Source organism: Chiloscyllium plagiosum, chromosome 4 (assembly GCF_004010195.1).
Source record: "Chiloscyllium plagiosum isolate BGI_BamShark_2017 chromosome 4, ASM401019v2, whole genome shotgun sequence".
Lineage (NCBI taxonomy): Eukaryota > Metazoa > Chordata > Chondrichthyes > Orectolobiformes > Hemiscylliidae > Chiloscyllium > Chiloscyllium plagiosum.
Genome location: NC_057713.1, coordinates 101,445,587 through 101,466,302, shown reverse-complemented (window position 1 = coordinate 101,466,302; position 20,716 = coordinate 101,445,587). Strand labels below are relative to the sequence as shown.

At 41.5% G+C, this 20,716-nt stretch overlaps 1 long non-coding RNA gene across 1 annotated transcript; it reads right to left on the bottom strand.

The window, feature by feature from the left end:
* Positions 1–7,561: 7,561 nt before the first annotated feature.
* Positions 7,562–19,641, bottom strand: LOC122549262. Its single transcript, XR_006311471.1, has 2 exons — positions 19,569–19,641; positions 7,562–9,141 (listed from the first exon to the last, which is right to left on the bottom strand). It is a non-coding gene; the product is annotated as an uncharacterized LOC122549262 (long non-coding RNA).
* Positions 19,642–20,716: the final 1,075 nt, after the last annotated feature.

Below are 20,716 nucleotides of genomic sequence, written 5' to 3'. Positions count from 1 at the left end.
TTCTGAGTTAATGTTCTTGTGTTAGCTTGCTGTCCAGGTTACAAATTTTCTAAGGTCTTGCGTTGTTTTGAAATCTTCCACAGTATTAGTTATCTGTCTCAATCAATTTCATCTATAAACTTTAATATTGAGTTACTTGTTCATGTCAAATCATTAATAATAAATTACAGAGGTCTCAGCTCTGATCCTTGTAGAACATTGGCTTTTACCTTAGTCCAATTAGAATAACTGCCTTTTACTCCTATATTCTGCTTTTTTTTAATAGCTTATGTTAGGGAAGGTCTCCTCCCTGGTTAAGCTTCAAGGGTCAGAACATTTTATTTCAGTGAAACAGAGACAGCCAAGGTGTGTCTCCCTGCACATCCCCAAACCATTGTATTTGTGTCAGAAACTCAGATATTGGCTAATTGTGGATAAAGTCCAAACATAGTGGCTGCAAATGCATTAGCATTTCTTCTCCTATTGGAAACGCCTTATCCTTTGGAAGATCAGGATATCACTGGCAACTCCAAGGGAAAGATCACAATGAACAGTGTGGTTATTCCAGAGGTTGGCTTGTGGGGCAGTGAGAACACTGTGGTTGTCTGTATGTATGGAAAAAGTCTGGGATTAGCTACAGAATTCCCAGGTTCTTACCTATGGTTTTAGCCACTGAATTTATATGGCTAGTCCAGTTCAGTTTCTGGTCAAAGGATGTTGATAAGAAGGGATTTAGTGGTGGTCACAGCATTGAATATCAAAGGATGATGGTTAGATTTTCTTGTTGGACATAAGGCATTTCTTGGCACTTGTGTGGTATGGATGTTCCTGGCTAGTTAACAATCCAAGCCAAAACTGGCTGCATTTGGACATGTTTCATTACTGGAGGGTTGCAAATTGTGTTGAACATTGTGCTATTATCAGCAAACATCCTCACTTTGGACCTTATGATGGATGGATATTCATTGATGAAACAGTTGAAGGTAGTTCAGCCTAGGACACTACCCTGAGGAACTCATGAAGAGATGTCCTGGAGCTGAGAAGACTGACCTCCAACAACCATGGCCATCTTCCTATGTGCCAGGTATGACACCAACACCAGAGACTACTCCCTAAGACACCTATTGATTTGTGTTTTGCTGGGCTCCTTTTTGTCACATTTGGTCAAAAGTGGCCTTGATATCAACAGCTGTCCCTCTCACCTCACCTCTGAAATTCAGCTGTTTTGACCGTTTTTGATCCAAGGCTGTCATGAAGTCATAAGCTGAGTGGCCCTGGCAGAACACAAACTGGGCATCACTGAGCAGGTTATTGCTGAGTAGGTGCTGCTTGATAACACTGTTGATGATAACTTCGATCATTTTATTAATGATCGAAAGTAGACTAATGATTGGCCAAGTTGGATTTGTCCTGCTTTTTGTATACAGGATATACCTGGGCAATTTTCTACATGTCAATTAGATGCCAGTATTGTATCTGTACTGGAAGAACTTGGCTAGGGGAATAGTAGGTTCTGCAGCACAATTCAGTACAATTGTCAGGGCCCATAGCTTTCAGCCAGTTCTTGACATCACCTGGAGTAAATCAAATTGGCTGAAGACAGACATCTGTGCTACTGAGGTCTTCTGGAGGAGGCTCAGATGGATCATCCATTCTGCACTTTTGGCTGATGATTCTTGCAAATACGTCAGTCTTGCCTTTTGGACTGATTTGCTATGCTCTCCCATCATTGAGGATGGGGATATTTATGGAGTCTCCTTCTCTAGTGAGCTGTTTAATTTTCCACACCATTCATGAGTGGAGGTGACAAAACTCCAGACCTTAGATCTGATCCATTTGTTGTGGGTTTGTTTAGCTCTCTCTATCACTTGCTGTTTATGCTGTTTGCCATGCAAATAAGCTTGTTTTGTAGCTTCACTAGATTGACACGTTATTTTTATGTCTGCTGCCAGCCTTGGCACGTCTTTTCATTGAACCAGGATTGATTCTCTGCCTTGATTATAATAGTAGAGTGGGGATTTGCTGGCCATGAGACTACAGAATGTGATTGAATAAATTTTGCTGATGTAGTCATGTGGAACATCAGTTTTGAGTTGCTGGATCTGTTCAAAATCCTTCCCATTCATGGTGATAATGCCACATGATGTGTCACTTGACGAAGATAAACTTGAAGCAGTCACACCAAGGTAGTCCCAAACTCTATCTGGAAAAGACATAGGAAAAGGGTACTCTTTCTGTTACTGATTAGGAGCAATGTAGGTGGGACAGTGGCTCACCACCTCCTTGAGGGAATGAGACATGTCTGGCCACAATATTGATTACTGTGCTCTGGCCCATAACTTGAAAGTACTCACATGTCACTACAGGATCTCTTGACAGAGTGCTCAATGGACAATCAACCATTGTACACCAGAAGATCATCAATAATACTTATGTGACTGCACTCTTTAAAATTCAGCTACAGGACAAAATTCTTTGGAACTTGCTTCTCCATCTGAGTACCCTGTATATTCTTCACATATAACTGAACCTCACAAAATTCCAACAACTGCTTTGACAAATAGTTTGTGATTAAAGCTGTTAAGTATCAGTTGCTTGAATTTTGTTTTTGGTTTCCCTAGGCTGTCGGGGGAATCCTGAATAGAGCATTGACTGATGCTTTCCCTGTATGTGTTCTATGACTGAGATATACAGCACCAGCTACAGCCAAAATCTTTGGATCCTGGGGGACATCTTTGCAAACTCTGTTGTGTTTATCAAGTCTGTAATAGATTACAGTCAGTTTCAATCCTGGTCTGTATGCCCATGGGGTATAGTCACAGGATTTCTCACAGACCCAAGTTTCTGCAAGCACCTCTTTTTTCCATAATGACATTCCTTTGTTCAACAACTGCATGAATTGTGGAAAATACTAATCTGGCTGTCTGAAAACACGGCATTGAATTTGAAATAAGACTACTCCTAAACCTATGGATGATGAATCTGGCACTTCTACAATGGGAAGGGCTGAATCATAACGGCAAAAATCTCGGACAAAATAAACATGTCTTTGATTTGGACAAGTGAGTCCTGCTGATATTGTTACCAATGCTACAGCAAATCTTGCTCCAGCAATTGTCTGAGTGCTTCTCTAACTGGGATAAGTGAGGTAAAAATATTTCCTCTAGTTCACCAATTCTATGAAATATGGAGCTCTGTATTATTCTTGAATGGTAGAAATATTCCTATGGTTTCTGTCTAATGCAGGTCATTTGTGATATGTGGGCATTACTGGCAGACCAGCATTTATTGTCTGTCCCTTGTTGCCTTTGAGAAGATGATGGCGAACTGTCTTCTTGAACTGCTGCAGGTCATGTGCCATAGGTAGATCCACAATGCCCTTAGTGAAAGAATTACAGGATTTTCACTCAGCAAAAGTGAAGAAATGGCAATATATTTCCAAGTCACCATGGTGAATGGTTTGGATGGGAACTTGTAGGTGGTGGTGTTCCCATGCACCAGCTACTCTTGTCCTCGTAGATGGAAGTGATTGTGCATTTGGAAGGTGCTGTCTGAGGTTCTTTGATTAAATTCTGAATTGCATGTTCTAGATAGAACACACTACTGCCACTGAACATTAGTGATAGAGGGAGTGGATGTTTGTGGATGTGGTGCCAGTCAAGTAGGCTGCTTTGTCCTGGATGGTGTCAAGCTGCTGGAGTGTTGTTGGAGCTGCACCCATCCAGGCAAGTGGAGAGTGTTCCATCAAATTCCTGACTTCTGACTTGTGGATGGTGGACAGGCTTTGGAAAGTCAAGAGGTCAGTTACTTGAGCAATATTCCCAGCCTCTGAACTGCTGTGTGAATCCTATTGTCTTAACAACATGGACCAAAGTATAATAATTTATTTTGATAATTTCAACTTTGTTATTGAGTATCAACTGAGCATTCTGCAACTTATCCAGAACTCTCCTGTTTCTGTCATCATGTTGGGCTTTTGTGGACCCATGAAGAGAATATTATTCATAAAATACAACACCTTCCATATCTTCTAATACGTTGGATATCATTTCTGGATAGATCTCAGGTATAAATGTGTGGCCAAATGAAAGACAATTGAAGGTGTTGGGAATATGGATAAAAAGAATTCGGAGTTCCCCTGTAGAGGTATTGCCAGAAGCTACTGTTCACATTACCTTGGTGATGGCTGTGCTGTTGGGCAGTTCAGCCAGATTCTCATCTATTATTGGATGTGTTTCATGTTACACTGCCTTGTACAAACATAATAAATCAATACAAATTCTAAGGAACCATTCAGTTTAGGAATTAGCACCAAACCCAAGTGTGACTTCTGAAATAGTGCCATCGTGGAGCATTACCTCAATCTCCTCTTTACCTCGATTCTAAGTGAGTGTTGTACCTTTCTGGGTATGAACAAATAGATGGATTTGGCATGAGCCTTTGGATTGATGTGATAGCCAGTGTTCAACTTTCTTGACCTGTAAAATGCTGTGTGAGCTGTTGTTTAAATTCACTTGCTGGTGCCTGGCTAACAACGGTGTCTATTATAAGGAAGAGGTTAAGCATTGTGTAGGCTATCCTGCTGTGTAGCAAAAATAGGTGACCATAAACAACTTGAAGTGTTTCAACAATTTGTTTATCTTTGTGTCTTAATGTTGCCTGAAGCTGATCTTTGACTGTGGAATTGTTTCTTCCTGGATTGCATAGTTAGACAGATAAAGGTTGTTTATTCCCTCAGGCATCTAAGCTATCTGAGAAAACACTGACTGATGCTCCTGCATCCAACGTAAAATGTGTGCAATGGCCCTGGAAGGTGATTTCCACTCTGTGGTATTGACTTCCCCAAGAGTGCTGTTTTGCTTTGTGTGGGTGTGCCTTTAAAAATGTGCACCTTCTTTATTCTTAATATGAGGTCCTTTGATGAACAGGAAATGCTGAAATTGCAACTCCAGCTTTCTGTGGCGTGCAAGAAACATTTTTCCTGCCTATTCACAAGTTTCAAAGTGCTTATTTGGGCTGTTTTAAAATGCCTATAAAATAGGAGTCACTGTCCTTTCTGAATAGTTTTCCATCATTCTGCAATGGCCTGTTTTCAGTTCTGTGCCCTCAATTGCCACTCTTCCACTGATTGGCTTCTCTGGAAACCTTCTGCAGCCGTAAGCTTTATATATGTATTAGGGCATTATTTATAATGCATCTAGGCCATGCTCTATCTCCACATTCTTTGTTAGTTGGTAGAGATCTATTTGTTTCTACAGGCCTTTACTTGCTGCTTGTATTGATAATTCCTTGCTGTGGACGTGTTATTCCTCTGAAATTTGCTACATAAATGAAGTCCATTGCTCAATACTTCCTGTGACAATTTGCACAGTTGGTTTAGTAGGTCTGGACCCTGTTGCCACTATGTAGTACTGTGAGATGTAAACTCTTGAGAGTGAACAGCAGCAGACTTTATTGAACAGATCTATATACAGAGGATGGTAAGAGAGGGCATTTTATGTGGAAAATACAGACCCAAGTTCCAGTTCCATGTGATCTGATGTCATCATGACATAACTACTCTAGCACAGCTCAGATTCCTAGAATCAATTATCTCATCGCTCTTTGTGGCATCTTGTGTGAACATAATCTGCTGTATTCTCTTAATTTACAACAAGGTCTACATTTCAAAATAATCCATTAACTATAAAGCACTTTAAGACATCCTCTGGAGGTGGAAGGTGCTACAGAAATGCAAGTTCTTTCTCTCTAAAGGCACCACATGCAACCAATTTATAGTGGGTGGTATGAAAAGTTGAAAAGGAGTTTTTGTGGAAATGATTGGTTTATCTTTTGTCTGAATTGTACTATTTTTGGGCAGACTTTTTATAGGATGTCTGAACAAACTAAAGGCTTCTGACAACACTTACACATTAATCTAATTTTTTATGATACTTACTGGCCCTAAAACAAAATGAAAGCCTATTGATGTTGCTGCCATGAATAATTAATTGGGCATGCAATGCAAAGGATCTATTCTCATTCAATTAGAGCATCTCTGGACTCTGAAGTTCATTATGGGCCTTTTAACATGCTTTCTGTCTCTCATGTTTCCTGATTTATCCTAGTTAGTATACAGGAGAAAAAAAAACATTTCTAATCCCAAGTGGCAGCTGTTCCACAAAGGCTTCGTGGACCTGGTCAAAATGACATAATAGATCATTTGTAACCTTCCTTAGTCATCTTTTACTGTCTTCTGGCATTGGCTGAGAGGACTATGAAGTCAAGTTAAAGCAAAGATAATTATCTATGATTAACAACTTCCACTTTGTTTTCAGGTGGATAAGTTTTGCAATATGAAGAAAGCGGGAGAAAGGAACCCTGGTAATCTTTGTAGTCCAGTGTTATCGGAATCATTCCACAGAATTTGCAATGATACAGCCACACAGTGTGAGGGACAGGATTGTAGAACATGTAACAGGGACAGCAATGGAGTCCATATTCTGGCAGTATATTGTTACTTTCTAACCAGTAAGCAAACAAAACCACAGATATCTTCAAATCTTCCTCTACCAGGCTCAGCTTTTCCAGCTGCATAGAATTATTTTTGCTCATCGTCAGAATATCCAGGTCAAGCCAGAAGCTCCATGAATCATTTTGCACTCAGCAAATTTACAGTCATTCACAACACGAGAAGACAGACTCTACTGAGTTGGCCCCAAATTCTAAATCTCTAATTAAGTCTCTCCCATGGTTGATGCTTCTATGCTTGCTTCAGGGATCCCGGTTACAGACAGACGCTCTGTACAGTCCCCTATCTTCACCTCATTTCAACAACTACACCAGTGACAGTCAAATTGTAGAAGTTTCAAAATGAGTCATTGAACACTGTACATTTTCAGTAATAATTTTCCATTCGAATAATTACTTATAAAGTCCTGTTGTTATCTTCATGCAGTTTATGTTTAGGATTGGAGTGGTGTGCAGCAATTCAACCAACACTCCACCAAACCAGCAGCAGAGGGGTAAATGACCTTTCAATCTCCCTCAGGACTGACTTTCCAATAGTGCAGAATTCCTTCAGTACTTACCCTCTGACTATGCAGCACTCCCTCAGTACTGACCCTTGAACACAGTGAGAAACAGGAGTAAGTGGAAAAAGCTGGAAAAAGTGTGTGTCTGAGTCTTGGGATCTGTGGAGAAACTTTCACTTTTCATACAGTAGCAATTGAGAATTACAGCAGATCAGCATCCAGTATATCACCAATCCTAGCCAACAACAGACTAAGGCCCATTCCATTAAAGCTGCAACTGGTGATCTAAGGTCTCAGATGGATGTGTATCACGTACCCAGATTTTTCAGTGGGAATAATGGCAAAACTGCCAGAGTTCTTTGTTCTTAATCCTCTAAAACCAACAGCAACCTCTGTAGGTGCAGAAGAGTATGGAAATCCACAACGTGTTGTCAGAGTTTTTATGTTTTGCCTTAGATTGCATTGTTCAGGTACTTGTCAGACTGTAATCAATAAAGACTCAAGTAAATGGATGAAACTACAGGGTTACTCTGAATGTAAAACCCTTGACAAATTTACACCTTGTAGAATCAGGAGCAATTGGTTTATTTTTAAGTGTATACACTTCATAACTGAAAGTTGGTCTTGATCTGAGAAACAATAAGAGTTTGATGTTTTTAATACTAAGAACAACTTGAATTTTTGCAACCTCTTTAATGTAGTTAAACATCCCAAGGTGCTCTTCAGGAATAATTATCAAATTTGCCATCAGTCCACAAAAACAGGCAATGGAAAAGGTGACTTAAATAGATTTTAAAGGACATCTTAATGGAGGAGAGAGGTAGGGAGACTGAGGTTTGGGGAGAGACTTTCAGAATTTAGAGCCCAGGCACCTGAAAGCATGAAGCAATTAAAATTGGAATGCTCCTGCAGTTGAAAGAATGAACTCCTCCTTGAGTTTCTCAAAATTCTCCTTTCCTTTATTCATGGTCACAGGATTGAAAGAAGTTTAAGTAGTTCTACAACTGATATGAAGTGACAGTTAAATATATTTCATAGAAACTACTCAAATTATTGTGCTGCAAAATTAATGATTAACCACTTCTGAAGTTCTAACTAGAGTGGTCTGCAGTGATATCAAGATCAGTCTGATACGTAATGAAGTACCACATAGACAGACCATACCTTTCAGGCTAAACAAGGTTTTTAATACTAATCCCAAATAAAAACTTAAAGCAGTTGTTAAAGACTGGTGTAATGCTTAACTTATCATCCATGTCTAAAATAATTCTTAGTTAAAAAAAAGGTTGGAAGCTCATAGGCTCCCACAGCAGCACTGGTGTTATTTAAGCCCCAAGGTGGAACGTGGGGTTGAATGAGGCAGAAGCTAGTCTGTACTCAGATTGGCATGTTTCTCTAGCAATGACGTTCTACTGGGCAGCAGAGGAGGACAAGTTTTGTCAAATAGGAGGCTGCAAAACTCACTCTTTTAAACATTGTTTGAGGTGACATATTGCAGCGGGTTCTCAACTCCTTGGGGCCAGGTTTAAACAGACAGGAGTTTGGATTTTAATAATCTCTGCATTGTTAATGATATCCCAGAAGTGCCAGATTGATATTCAGTATTATGGTACATTGGCAATCTAATCATATTCTCTTGCATTCATCAAGAGGGCAGAGCGGAATCTGTGCTGGCTCACTCTGCATTCTACATAGGATATCATGTTAACCTTCTACCATTTTACTGCCTCCCTATTGATAGTCAATGTCAACCCTAAAGATTTGTTCACTCCCTCAATGTTTCCTGATGCCCTGGTTCTTATTCTCTCCTTTTATGTAGGCTTTCCACAAGATTAGTCAATGTGAAGATGATTGCAGTTAACAGAATGAAGATGGAGCAGAAAAAGACAAGATACAGTTTAAGAAAAATCTCCTCTAGAGGCAGGATGTTGTTGAGTCACGGGGCCAGTGGCTTCAATATTGGAGGCTCTCAAATTGCAGCCACGATGTTTGCATCCTGACCTCCCACATAAGTACAGTGCAGGCAAGGAGAATCTATCCAGAAGAAAGATATCTAGTGGTGTCTTCTCCAGTGTTCGTGTGTGGCTGTGGCAGCTGTTCTTGGTGCATCAATCTTCCCAGTTTCTTTTTAACCATGCAGTCTGTGAACCTGGGAACAATCATATTGCTGAATGGGTATTATCCAAAATGAAGTGAATTTGCCTGAACAAAGAACAAGTTTTTAACATTTCATCTTTTCTGAGTTACACACTTGTAAATGTAACCCATGTTAGAGAAATAAATATTACAAATTAATAGTTCTTTTTCCTTCCACAACCAGCAGCCATAAAATGAGCTATAATTCACAATCTCATTTGAATCCAGGAACAAACTGAGCAAAGGCCATCGTAGGGACATATTCTTCAAAGTTTCTTTACTTTAGCTACCAGTTAGGTGGCCATTCTTTCTTGACGTGCTGAGTGCAACACACACACATGAAAGACTCCAAAAGATATCCACAGCATGCCAACTGTGCCTCCCTGAGTAGCACAGTCAGCTTTGAGTCAGAATCTTGTGGGTTCAAGTCCCACTCTGGAGTTGTGATCTAATTCTGAGTTAGTACTGCATTACCTATGTCACCATTTCTTTGGATAAGGCATTAAACTAATGACCTACCATCTTTACTGGACTCAATAATCTTCTACTATTACTTATCCCTCAAACAACATCACACAGATAATAAGTAATTATCATTTTGCTGTTTGGGAGAAGTTGCTGTGCTGGCTGCTGCACTATGTTACAACAGTACTACCCTTCAAAAGTGCTTCATTGACTGTAAGCTTTAGGACATCAAGTGATCCAGATTGCAAAAGGTGGTATATAAATGTTAAGTCTTGCTTCATTTATTCCACCTATTCCTCATAAGCATAGAAGGTCTGACCTTGTGTAGATCAATTTCACATTAATCCTAAGATTACACAGGATACACAATACAGAAACAGGCTGTTTGATCCAACCAGTTCATGCTGATGTTTATACCTCACTTGAGTCTACTTCCATCTAAATCCAGTATTGCACACCTCAATTTCCTTTTTCCTCATATGCTTGGGCAGCTTTCCCTTTGATGTATCTGTTTTTCATTTCGGCAGCTGCCTGTGGCAGTAAATACTACGTTTTCACCATAAGCTAGCTAAAGAAGTTGCCACTGAATTCCCAACTGAATTTCTTGGGTGACTATCTTATATTGATGGCTCTGAAGTTTTCTATTCCCACAAGAGGAAATATTCATTCTGCTGCAATCACCCAAAACACTTAATCAGGCACTGTCACAGCTCACTCTTCAGCCTTCTTTGCCAAGAGAAAAGCCGCCCAGTCCGTCAGTTGTTTACTGATATGTACACCACACATTCTGATGTCACTTTGTCAATCTTCTCATGCTCCATCTGTGCCTCAACATCCGGCTTATCTAACACGCAGCCTACAGGATAGACAGTGATCCACCAAGAGAGCCTGTTAAGCCTGTGACCGAGCTTCTATTGCAGGAAGAAGTGGAAGATTCAACCTAACTGTAACCCTGTCACAGCAGCGAGTCTGTTGGTAGGGAGAGCCCCAATGGATGGAATTATGGATAATAGGGGGATGGGGTCAAGGCTGGGAGTTTGCCAGCAACTCAGTGGCCAGGTTGATGAGCGACCAGACGGCAAAGCTGACAACCAGTCTGCGGGCTGTGACAATGAGCAAGCAGGCTGAGAGAAGTCTCTACCTCCTTTGTGCCCTGAAGGTCTTCAGTCAAAATGTCAGAGTAGCCTTCCAAGTCACAGGAGGATGTGGGAGGAGGTGAGCGTGCATAGGAGTAACAGAGCATGTTTATGTAAGACCATGTGTGGGACTGGTAGAGAGTCTGTGTTTTTGAGGGAAGAGTATGTGTGTGTTTGAGAGCAATTGAGAGTATGCATGTGAGAAAGAGAGCGTGAGAGTGAGAGTGTGCGCGCGCGTTAGGATTTGGAACTTCTGGTCATAGTTCTTTGCCTCCCACAGCAATCTGGGACACATCTCATTAAGACCCAGGAATTTATCCACTGTTAAGCCTGCTAAGTGCTGATACCTCCTCCCTTTGAATTGCAAGTTGTTCAAATCATTCCTCTTCCCTGAACTACATTGTTCTTCGCTATTGTGTATTTAACACCTCATCTACTTCATCTGCTATCACTCCCAATTTGCTGCTTTGGTCTGTAAATCCCCATTCTTTTCCTGGTTATCCTCTTGCCTCTAATGCACTTTTAAAACACCTTTAGATTTTCCTTTATTTTACTACCATGTTCAAGCTTCCTGTTCGCTTTCCTAATTTCTATTTAAAGTTAATCCCTTCATTTGGTGTGTGTGTGTTTGAGAGAGAGAGAGAGAGTGTGAGAGAGACAGAAAGTGAGAGTGAATGACTATATGTTTATGAGATCAAGAGTCCGAGTTTGATTGAGAGAGTCTATGCAGATGTGGGGGACTGTGTGTGTACGCACAAGTATGTGCATAGGAGAGTGAGAGGGTCTGTGTGCATGTATGTATGGGAGAGTAAGTGTGCGTGTGTGAGAGAGAGTGTGTGAGCGAGACTATGTACTGTATATGTATTTATGGGAGAGTAAGAGAGTCTGCACGGGTGAGAGAGAATGTGCGTGTATGTGAGAAACAGAGAGGGAGAGTAAGAGTTTATATATGTGTGATGATACAAGAGTGGAAGTGTGATGTGTCGGAATGACTGCTCATGGCAGAGTAACTAAAATTGGGGATGCTCAATAAGCCAGGATTAGAGGATATCTCCAGATATCTGTGTTGCAGGGCTGGAGGAAAATACAGAGATGGGGATAAGTAAGATCATACTGGAACTTGAAAAAATAGGATTAGAATTTTAAAATTAACATGTTGTTTAATTGGGAGCCAATGTACATCATGAGCACGGGCATGATGGGTGAACAGAACTAGGTGGATGTTAAGAGACAGGTAGCAGCACTTCGGACTCTTGAATTACATTAAATGGAAGGAATCTTAAGTCATCTTAAAATACACAGGAGCTCTTGGACAGCTTCTTCTTTGAGATGGTACAGGAATTTTAAGACAAAAGTCATTATCTATGACCAAAGTTTTTATGGAAGGCTCTACGGAGAAAGACTACTTTATTTATTTATATTTCAACATTATTTTAACATGTTGTTGTATAGTGTAGCTTTTGCACAGAAATGTTTGTAAAAAACAAAGTACAGCAATGATTCAGTGAACAGAATCATTCAAAAAGATTCTGACAAAGACAATGAAATAAATGAGTTAAACAATGAGCCAAGTTCTGAAGAAGAAAATACGTGTATCTGATTTGGAAGTATAGTTTTTTGATTAATTTATCAAGTTTTGGTTCCTCAATTTCCTCCACTTGTTTCCCCCTTGGACGGTTCCTAAATAAAGGCAAATTCTAAATATCGGAAAGGCTCATGAAGCTAGGCCTCTTCTGGACCCCTTCCAAGCTAGCACATCCTTCCTTAGATATTATGAGCAGTTTTGTGCCCAAAAATGCTCACAATATTCCAAATGCAATCTGACCAGAGCCTTATACAGTCTCAGCTGTAGACCCCTGCTGTTGGTCCAGCCCTCTTGAAATGAATGCTAACATCGTATTTGCTAATTGCCAATTGAACCTTAATGCTAACCTTAAGAGAATCCTTAAAGAGGACTCGTACTTTGTACTTCAGATTTACCAAGAACTTTCCCCATTTAGAATATAGTTTTTGCCTCCACTCTTCCTACCAAAGTGCATAACATCATACTTTCTCACATTGCATTACATATGGCCTTTTCTCACGTTCTCTTAGCCTGTGCAAGTCCTTCTGCAGCTTTCTGAGTTCCTCAAAACTACTTGTCTCTCCTATCTACCTTTGTTGCCAAGTTTGCAGATGACTCAATGCCCTCGGTTCCTTCATCCAGGTTGTCAATGTAGAACGTGAATAGTTATGGTCCCTATGTTGACCCATGTGCAGCTCCACTAGTCACCGGCTGCCAACTTGAAAAAGACCCCTTTATTCACACACTCTTTCTTCTGCCGCTCAGCTATCCATGCTTGTCCTGAACATTTAGCAGCTTCTGTGTAGCACCTTGTCAAAGGCCTTCAGGAAATCCAAATAGATCACGTCCACCGGCTCTCCTTTGTCCAACTTACTCATTACCTCCTCAAAAAGAATTCTAACAGATTTGTCAGGCATGACCTCCCTTCGATGAAACTGAGCTTACGCAGCCCTACTTTACCATGCACTAAGTATTTGCAATCTCATCCCTAAAAATAGACTCTAAATTCTTAACAATGAACCGCAGTCAGGCTAATTGATCCACAGTTTCCTGCCTTCTGCCCCCATCTATGTTATATTAACCATTTTTCAGCCCTTTGAGAACTACTCTGACTCCAGTGATTCTTAAAAATGTTGTGGTTCTGTTCGCCAAGCTGGGAATTTGGGTTGCAGACTTTTCGTCCCCTGTCTAGGTGACATCCTCAGTGCTTGGAAGCCTCCTGCGAAGCACTTCTGTGTTGTTTCCTCCGGCATTTATAGTGGTTTGTCTCTGCCGCTTCCGGTTGTCAGTTCCAGTTGCCCACTGCAGTGGCCGGTATATTGGGTCCAGGTTGATGTGTTTGTTGATGGAGTTTGTGGATGAGTGCCATGCCTCTAGGAATTCCCTGGCTATTCTCTGTTTGGCTTGTCCTATAATAGTAGTGTTGTCCCAGTCGAACTCATGTTGCCTGTCATGTGTGTGTGTGCTACTAAGGATAGCTGGTCATGTCGTTTCGTGGTTAGATGGTGTTCATGGATACGGATAGTTAGCTGTCTTCTTGTTTGTCCTATGTAGTGTTTTGTGCAGTCCTTGCATGGGATTTTGTATACTACATTGGTTTTGCTCATGCTGGGTATCGGGTCCTTTGTCCTGGTGAGTTGTTGTCTGAGAGTGGCTGTTGGTTTGTGTGCTGTTATGAGTCCTAGTGGTCGCAGTAGTCTGGCTGTCAGTGCAGAATTGCTCTTGATATATGGTAATGTGGCTAGTCCTTTGGGTTGTGGCATGTCCTCATTCCGTTGTCTTTCCCTTAGGCATCTGTTGATGAAATTGCGGGGGTATCTGTTGATGAAATTGCGGGGGTATCTGTTTTTGGCGAATACATTGTAGAGGTGTTCTTCTTCCTCTTTTTGCAGTTCTGGTATGCTGCAGTGTGTTGTGGCCCTTTTGAACAGTGTCTTGATGCAACTTCTTTTGCGTGTGTTAGGGTGGTTGCTTTCGTAGTTCAGGACTTGGTCTGTGTGTGTGGCTTTCCTGTATACCTTTGTGGTGAATTCTCCGTTCAGTGTTCACTGTACCATCACGTCTAAGAATGGGAGTTGGTTGTCCTTTTCTTCCTCTCTAGTGAATCGGATTTCTGTGAGTGTAGTGTTGATGATCCGGTGTTTGTTTTCTATTTCTGTGTTTTTAATGATTACAAAGGTGTCATCTACATATCTGACCCAGAGTTTGGGTTGAATTTGCGGTAAGACTGTTTGTTCTAATCTTTGCATTACAGCTTCTGCTATGAGTCCAGAGATGGGTGAGCCCATGGGTGTGCCGTTGATTTGTTCATATATTTGGTCGTTGAATGTGAAGTGTGTTGTGAGGCACAGGTCCAGTAGTTTGAGTATGCAGTCTTTGTTGATAGGTTCTCTGTTGTCTGTTCTGTATGTCCAGCAGGTTGGCTATTGTTTCTCTGGCTAGGGTTGTGTTGATAGAGGTGAACAGTGCCATTACATCGAATGAGACCATGGTTTCTTCCTTGTCTATGTGTATATTTCTGATGATGTCCAAGAATTCGTGTGTTGACTGTATAGAGTGTCTGAATCCACTGATCAGGTGTTTCAGTTTCTGTTGTAGTTCTTTAGCCAGTTTGTGTGGAGTTGTCCCTGGTAGCGATACGATGGGTCCGAGTGGGATATCTGGTTTGTGCACTTTAAGTAGTCCATAGAATCTGGGAGTGTTGTTGCTTTCAGGTTTCATTCTCTGTAGGTCAAACCTGGTTATCTGTCCATTTTTTTGCAGGTTCCTCAGTGTCTTGTTTATCCTATTGGTGAGCTGTGGGGTGGGGTCAAACTCCCTCTTTTGGTAGGTGTTGGTATCTGCAAGTAGTTGTTGCGCTTTCTGGATGTACTCTGCTTTGTCCAGGATGACCGTCATTCTGCCTTTGTCTGCTGGTAGTATGATTATGTTCTTATCATTTCTTAGTGTTTTCAGTGCTTCCCTCTCCTTGGTGTGTTTGTCTTTTCCTTGTTATCAGGGGTACGATACTTTGTTTCAGTTTGTTGTGTCTCTTCTGTCAGTCCATTGTTTCTGAATGTGCATTCTAGTGCTGCTAGGAAGTCTGCTGTCTTGGCGTCCCGGTGGTTATAGTTGAGTCCCTTGGCCAGTATTGTTCCTTCCGTCTGTGAGCTGGCTGTGGGAGAGGTTTCTAACCCAGGTATGTATTGTGTGGTGTCCTCTCTGTTGTGTTAGTTTGGCCATTTTTTTCTTTTAGTGCCATTTTTTTGCGGTGCGTGGTCCTGTTCTGTCCTATGGTCCGGGTCCATTCCCGATTGGTGGTTTTTGAAATTAACACTTTTTGGCACGCAAGTTCTTGTCTGTATTTGTGTGGTCTGTTGTGTGTGTCTGTAATCATTACCTGGATCATCCTGAATCCATTCTGTCTGGTTGTGTCTGGATCTGTATCCATGAACACCAACTAGCCACGAAACGCCACGACCAGCTATCCTTAGTAGCCACACACGCAGATGACAAGCAACAAGAGTTTGAATGGGACAACACTACTATTATAGGACAAGCCAAACAGAGAACAGCCAGGGAATTCCTAGAGGCATGGCACTCATCCACAGATTCCATCAACAAACACATCGACGTGGACCCAATATACCGGCCACTGCAGCGGACAGCTGGAACTGACAACCGGAAGCAGCAGAGACAAACCACTATAAATACCGGAGGAAACAACACAGAAGCGCTTCACAGGAGGCTCCCAAGCACTGAGGATGTCACCTAGACAGGGGACGAAACGTCTGCAACCCAAATTCCCAGCTCGGCAAACAGAACCACAACAACGAGCACCCGAGCTACAAATCTTCTCACAAACTTTGAATTCCTAAAAATATCACCACCAATGCCTCTGCGATCTCCACAAAGCTATCTTCTTCAGATCCCTGGTGTGTAATCCATTCTGGATGATTTATCCACCTCAAACTTTCAGCTTTCTCAGCACCTTCTCCTTAGTGATGGTCACTACACTCACCTCTGCCCCCAACTCTCAAAAAAAGCAATAAGATGAAATATGTGAGTAAGCTAGCTCATAATATAAAAGATTACAAGCAACTTGAATCTCTGGTATGCTATGTGAAGAATCATGCAAAATACCTATTGCAACCCCTGTGCCATTTCTACTTCTCCAGCTGTCCAATATCTACTCTTGCCCCTCATCTTTTATGTATCTTCTTTTATGTTACTAGCCAACTTACTCACATATTTCATCTTCTCCCATCACTGCTTGTTCAGTTGACCTCTGCTGGAATTTAATAGCTTCTCACTAATCTTCATCACATTATATGCTTTTATGCTGTCCCTGACTTCCCTCGTTAGCCACAGTCCTCCCCTTCGCATATTACCTCTTCCTAGGGTTGATTTTCTGCTGTGCCTCCCAAATTACCCCCACAAACTCCTACCATTGCTGCTCCACTGCTTTCTCTGCTAGACTCCTCTTCTAATCCACTCTGGCCAGTTCCTCTCTCACGTCTTTGCAGTTATCAATTACTCAACTGTAATACTGTTATATCTGATTCTAGCTTCTCCCTCTCAAACTGCAGGGTGAATTCTATCATATTGTGATCATTGGCCCCCAGCAGTTCCTTCACCTTCAGCTCCCTAGTCAAGTTTGTCTCATGACACATTGAATCCAGAATTGACCATTCCCTAGTGGGCTCTACCCAAGTTGCTCCAAAAATAAAATAGTCGACATTTCACAAATTTCTTTCTTGTTGGGATCCGCTACCAAGGTGATTTTCCCAGTCCACCTGCATATTGAAGTCCTCCATGATTATTGTGATCAAAAAGGCATGGAAGAAAGGCACTGTTTCCTGATTTATTTTGATTCCTACATCTTAACTACTGCTAGGAGGCTGGTACATAACTTAAAAATCAGAGATATCCAGCACACAAACAGACCCTTATATTCAACTCATCCACGCCAACTAGATATCCTAACCTAATCTAGTCCCATTTGCCAGCACTTGGCCCATATCCCTCGAAACCCTTCCGATCACATACACATCCAGATGCCTTTTAAATGTTGCAATCGTACCAGCCTCCACCACTTCCTCTGGCAGCTCATTCCATACACACATGCACCACCCTCTGCGTGAAAAAGTTGTCCCTTAGGTCCCTTTTATATCTTTACCCTCTCACCTTAAACCTTTGCCCAGTAGTTCTGGACTCCTCCACTGCAGCAAAGAGACTTTGTCTATTCATCCTATCCATGCCCCTCAATTTTGTAAATCTCTTATAAGGTCACCCATCAGCCTCCAACGCTCCAGGGAAAACAGACCCACCCCATTCAGCCTCTCCCTTTAGCTCAAATCCTCCAACCCTGGCAACATCCTTGTAAATCTTTCTGAACCCTTTCAAATTTCACAACATCCTTCCAATAGGAAGGAGACTTGAATTGCACACAATATTCCAAAAGTGGTCTAACTAACATCTTGTACTCAATGCTCTGACCAATAAAGGAAAGCATACCAAACGCCTTTTTTACTATCCTATCTATCTGCGACTCTACTTTCAAGGAGCTATGAACCTGCACTCCAAGGTCTCTTTGTTCAGCAACACTCTCTAGGACCTTACCGTTAAGTGTATAAGTCCTGCTAAGATTTGCTTTCCCAAAATGCAGTACCTCGCACTTATCTAAATTAAACTCCATCTGCCACACCTCAGCCCATCTGATCATTTGTAATCTGAGGTAACCTTCTTCGCTGTTCACTACACCTCTAATTTTTGTGTCATCTGCAAACTTACTAACTATACCTCCTATGTTCATATCCAAATCATTTACATAAATGATGAAAAGTAGTGGACCCAGCATCGATCCTTGTGGTCACAGGCCTCCAGTCTGAAAAACAACCCTCCACCACCACCCTCTGTCTTCTACCTTTGAGCCAGCTCTGTATCCAAATGGCTAGTTCTCCCATTTATTCCATGAGATCTAACCTTGCTAACCAGTCTCCCATGGAGAACCTTGTCGAACGCCTTAATGAAGTCCATACAGGTCACATTCAACACTCTGCCCTCATCAATCCTCTTTGTTACTTTTTCAAAAAACTCAATCAAGTTCGAGAGACATGATTTCCCACACACGAAGCCATGTTGACTATCTCTAATCAGTCTTTGCCTTTCCAAATATATGTAAATCCTGTCCCTCAGGATTCCCTCCAACAACTTGCCTTCTTCAGGGTCCTTTTTCCTTTTGCAGTTCCTCAACACTGTGCACACAAGTTCTATACCGCCTGACCCTTTATTGCATCTTGCTGTTTAATTTCATTTCTTTTTAAGAAGGCAACCCTGATCCTTCTGCCCATCTGCCTATCCTTTCAGTAGGACATGTAACCTTGGATATTTAGCCCCCAGCCATGATCCCCTTGCAGACATGTCTTGTGATGTCTACGTCACATCCACCAATTTATTCTGTGCTACAAGCCCATTTACCTTTTTTTTGAACACTGCGTGCATTTAAATACGACCTCAGTCCTGAGTCGATTACCCTTGCTTCTCAAAATTGTCCCCCTTATCTGCTGTGTCTTTAAAGCAGGAACCCTAATGAATAGCCACAGTTGCAAGTCAAATAAACTTAAATTGTTAATGCTTTTTTCCTGTCTTTTGAAATCTTCCCATGCTGACTTGCAAAAAAAATTTGTGCTACAAAGAGAGAATGCTGGAGAAACTCAGCTGGTCTGGCAGCATCTGTGGAGAGAGAAAGACCTAGCACTGAGTCCAGCATGACTCTTCCAGAACAGAGCATTTTCTGTAAGAAAAACAAAGAACTACAGATGGTGGAAATGTGAAACAAAAACAAAACAAAATTGCTGGAGAAACTTAGCATGTTTTGCAGCATCTACAGAGAAAGAAATAACAGGGTCAATCTTTTGACCCCTTGAAGGATTATTAGACTCAAAACATTAACTTTTTCTTTCTAGAGATGTTATGCTTTGTTTATGCTTCACTATTCTCTATTCTTCAGACTTTCAACAGCCTCATTATTTTGCTTTTATTTGAATTTTCTTTGCCCATGAATTGCAGCAGGGAAGTGGGGAATTGGTTTAAAACTACTGAGGCAGCTAGGCCAGGGACACAGCTAGTTCTGAAGCACAAATCATCAGTACTATTGCTGGAATGTTGTCAAGACCCATAGACATTGCAGTATTCAGTGGCATCAACTGTATCACATGGAGTGAATTAAATTGACTGAAGCCGTGCCCCCCTAATTTTGGAGATCTCAGGAAAAAGCCAAGATGGATCACTCACCCAGCACTTCCGGCTGAAGATGGATGAAAATACTTCAGCCTTGTTTTTTTTGTGCCCCATCATCTTGTATGAGAAGCCACAGCATCTTCAGAAATCAATTTTGTGGCCATGCTTCCCTCTACTGGCAATGATTTGCAAATATTTCATTATGTAAGCACAAATACTGTTAACTATCTTCTGTTCTATTCACTGACAGTACAATGCCAGAAATTACCTGACTATTTCTGCATCATATTTGCATTCATGAGTCATGCAAATGTCTGAACAAATAACTAAGGAGTCAAATAGCTTTACCCAGCACCATGCATCAGATAGTCAAAAATAGTTGTGCAATGGAAAACTGTATACAATTTGCATTAAAGGCAAGTTGAGATAGGCACATTTTACAGCTTGGTAGCACCACAGGTTCAAATTCCACTCCAGAAAATGCAGCATTAACATATGCCAACACGTTTTCCTTCTGTCCCTGCTCCAGTTTACCGGCTGCTGAAATCATAATCCATGCCTTTATTACTTCAAGACACAATCATTCCACATCTTTCTTGGCCAGCCTTGCATCAAAACCTTGTCTCCTACATCCTATGTCACCACAAAGCTCTATTCACCCATCACAAAGGTATTCATTGGTTCCTCGTCCTCATACCTTGATTTGAAAAGTGACTTTGGGGCCTTATCCTTAACTGCATAATCACCTCCAGCCCCATAAACCTCCAAACATGGCTTTTTATAAATTCCCAATTTCATTGCTGAATTATTGGTGAGTGTGGGTTTTCAGTTGCCTGAACCCTAAATCCTGGATCAGTGGTGCTGGAAGTGCGCAGCAATTCAGGCAGCATCAGAGGACAGGCAAAATCGATGTTTCGGGCAAAAGCCCTTCATCAGGAATAAAGGCAGAGAGCCTGAAGCGTGGAGAGATAAGCTAGAGGAGGGTGGGGGTGGGGAGAGAGTGGCATAGAGTACAATAGGTCAGTGGGGAAGGAGATGAAGGTGATAGGTCAGGGAGGAGAGGGTGGAGTGGATAGGTGGAAAAGGAGCTGGGCAGGTCGGACAAGTCCGGACAGGTCAGGGATCGAGTTGCTGGAGGTTAGAAGCGAGGATGAGGTGGGGGAAGGGGAAATGAGGAAACTGTTAAAATCCACATTGATGCC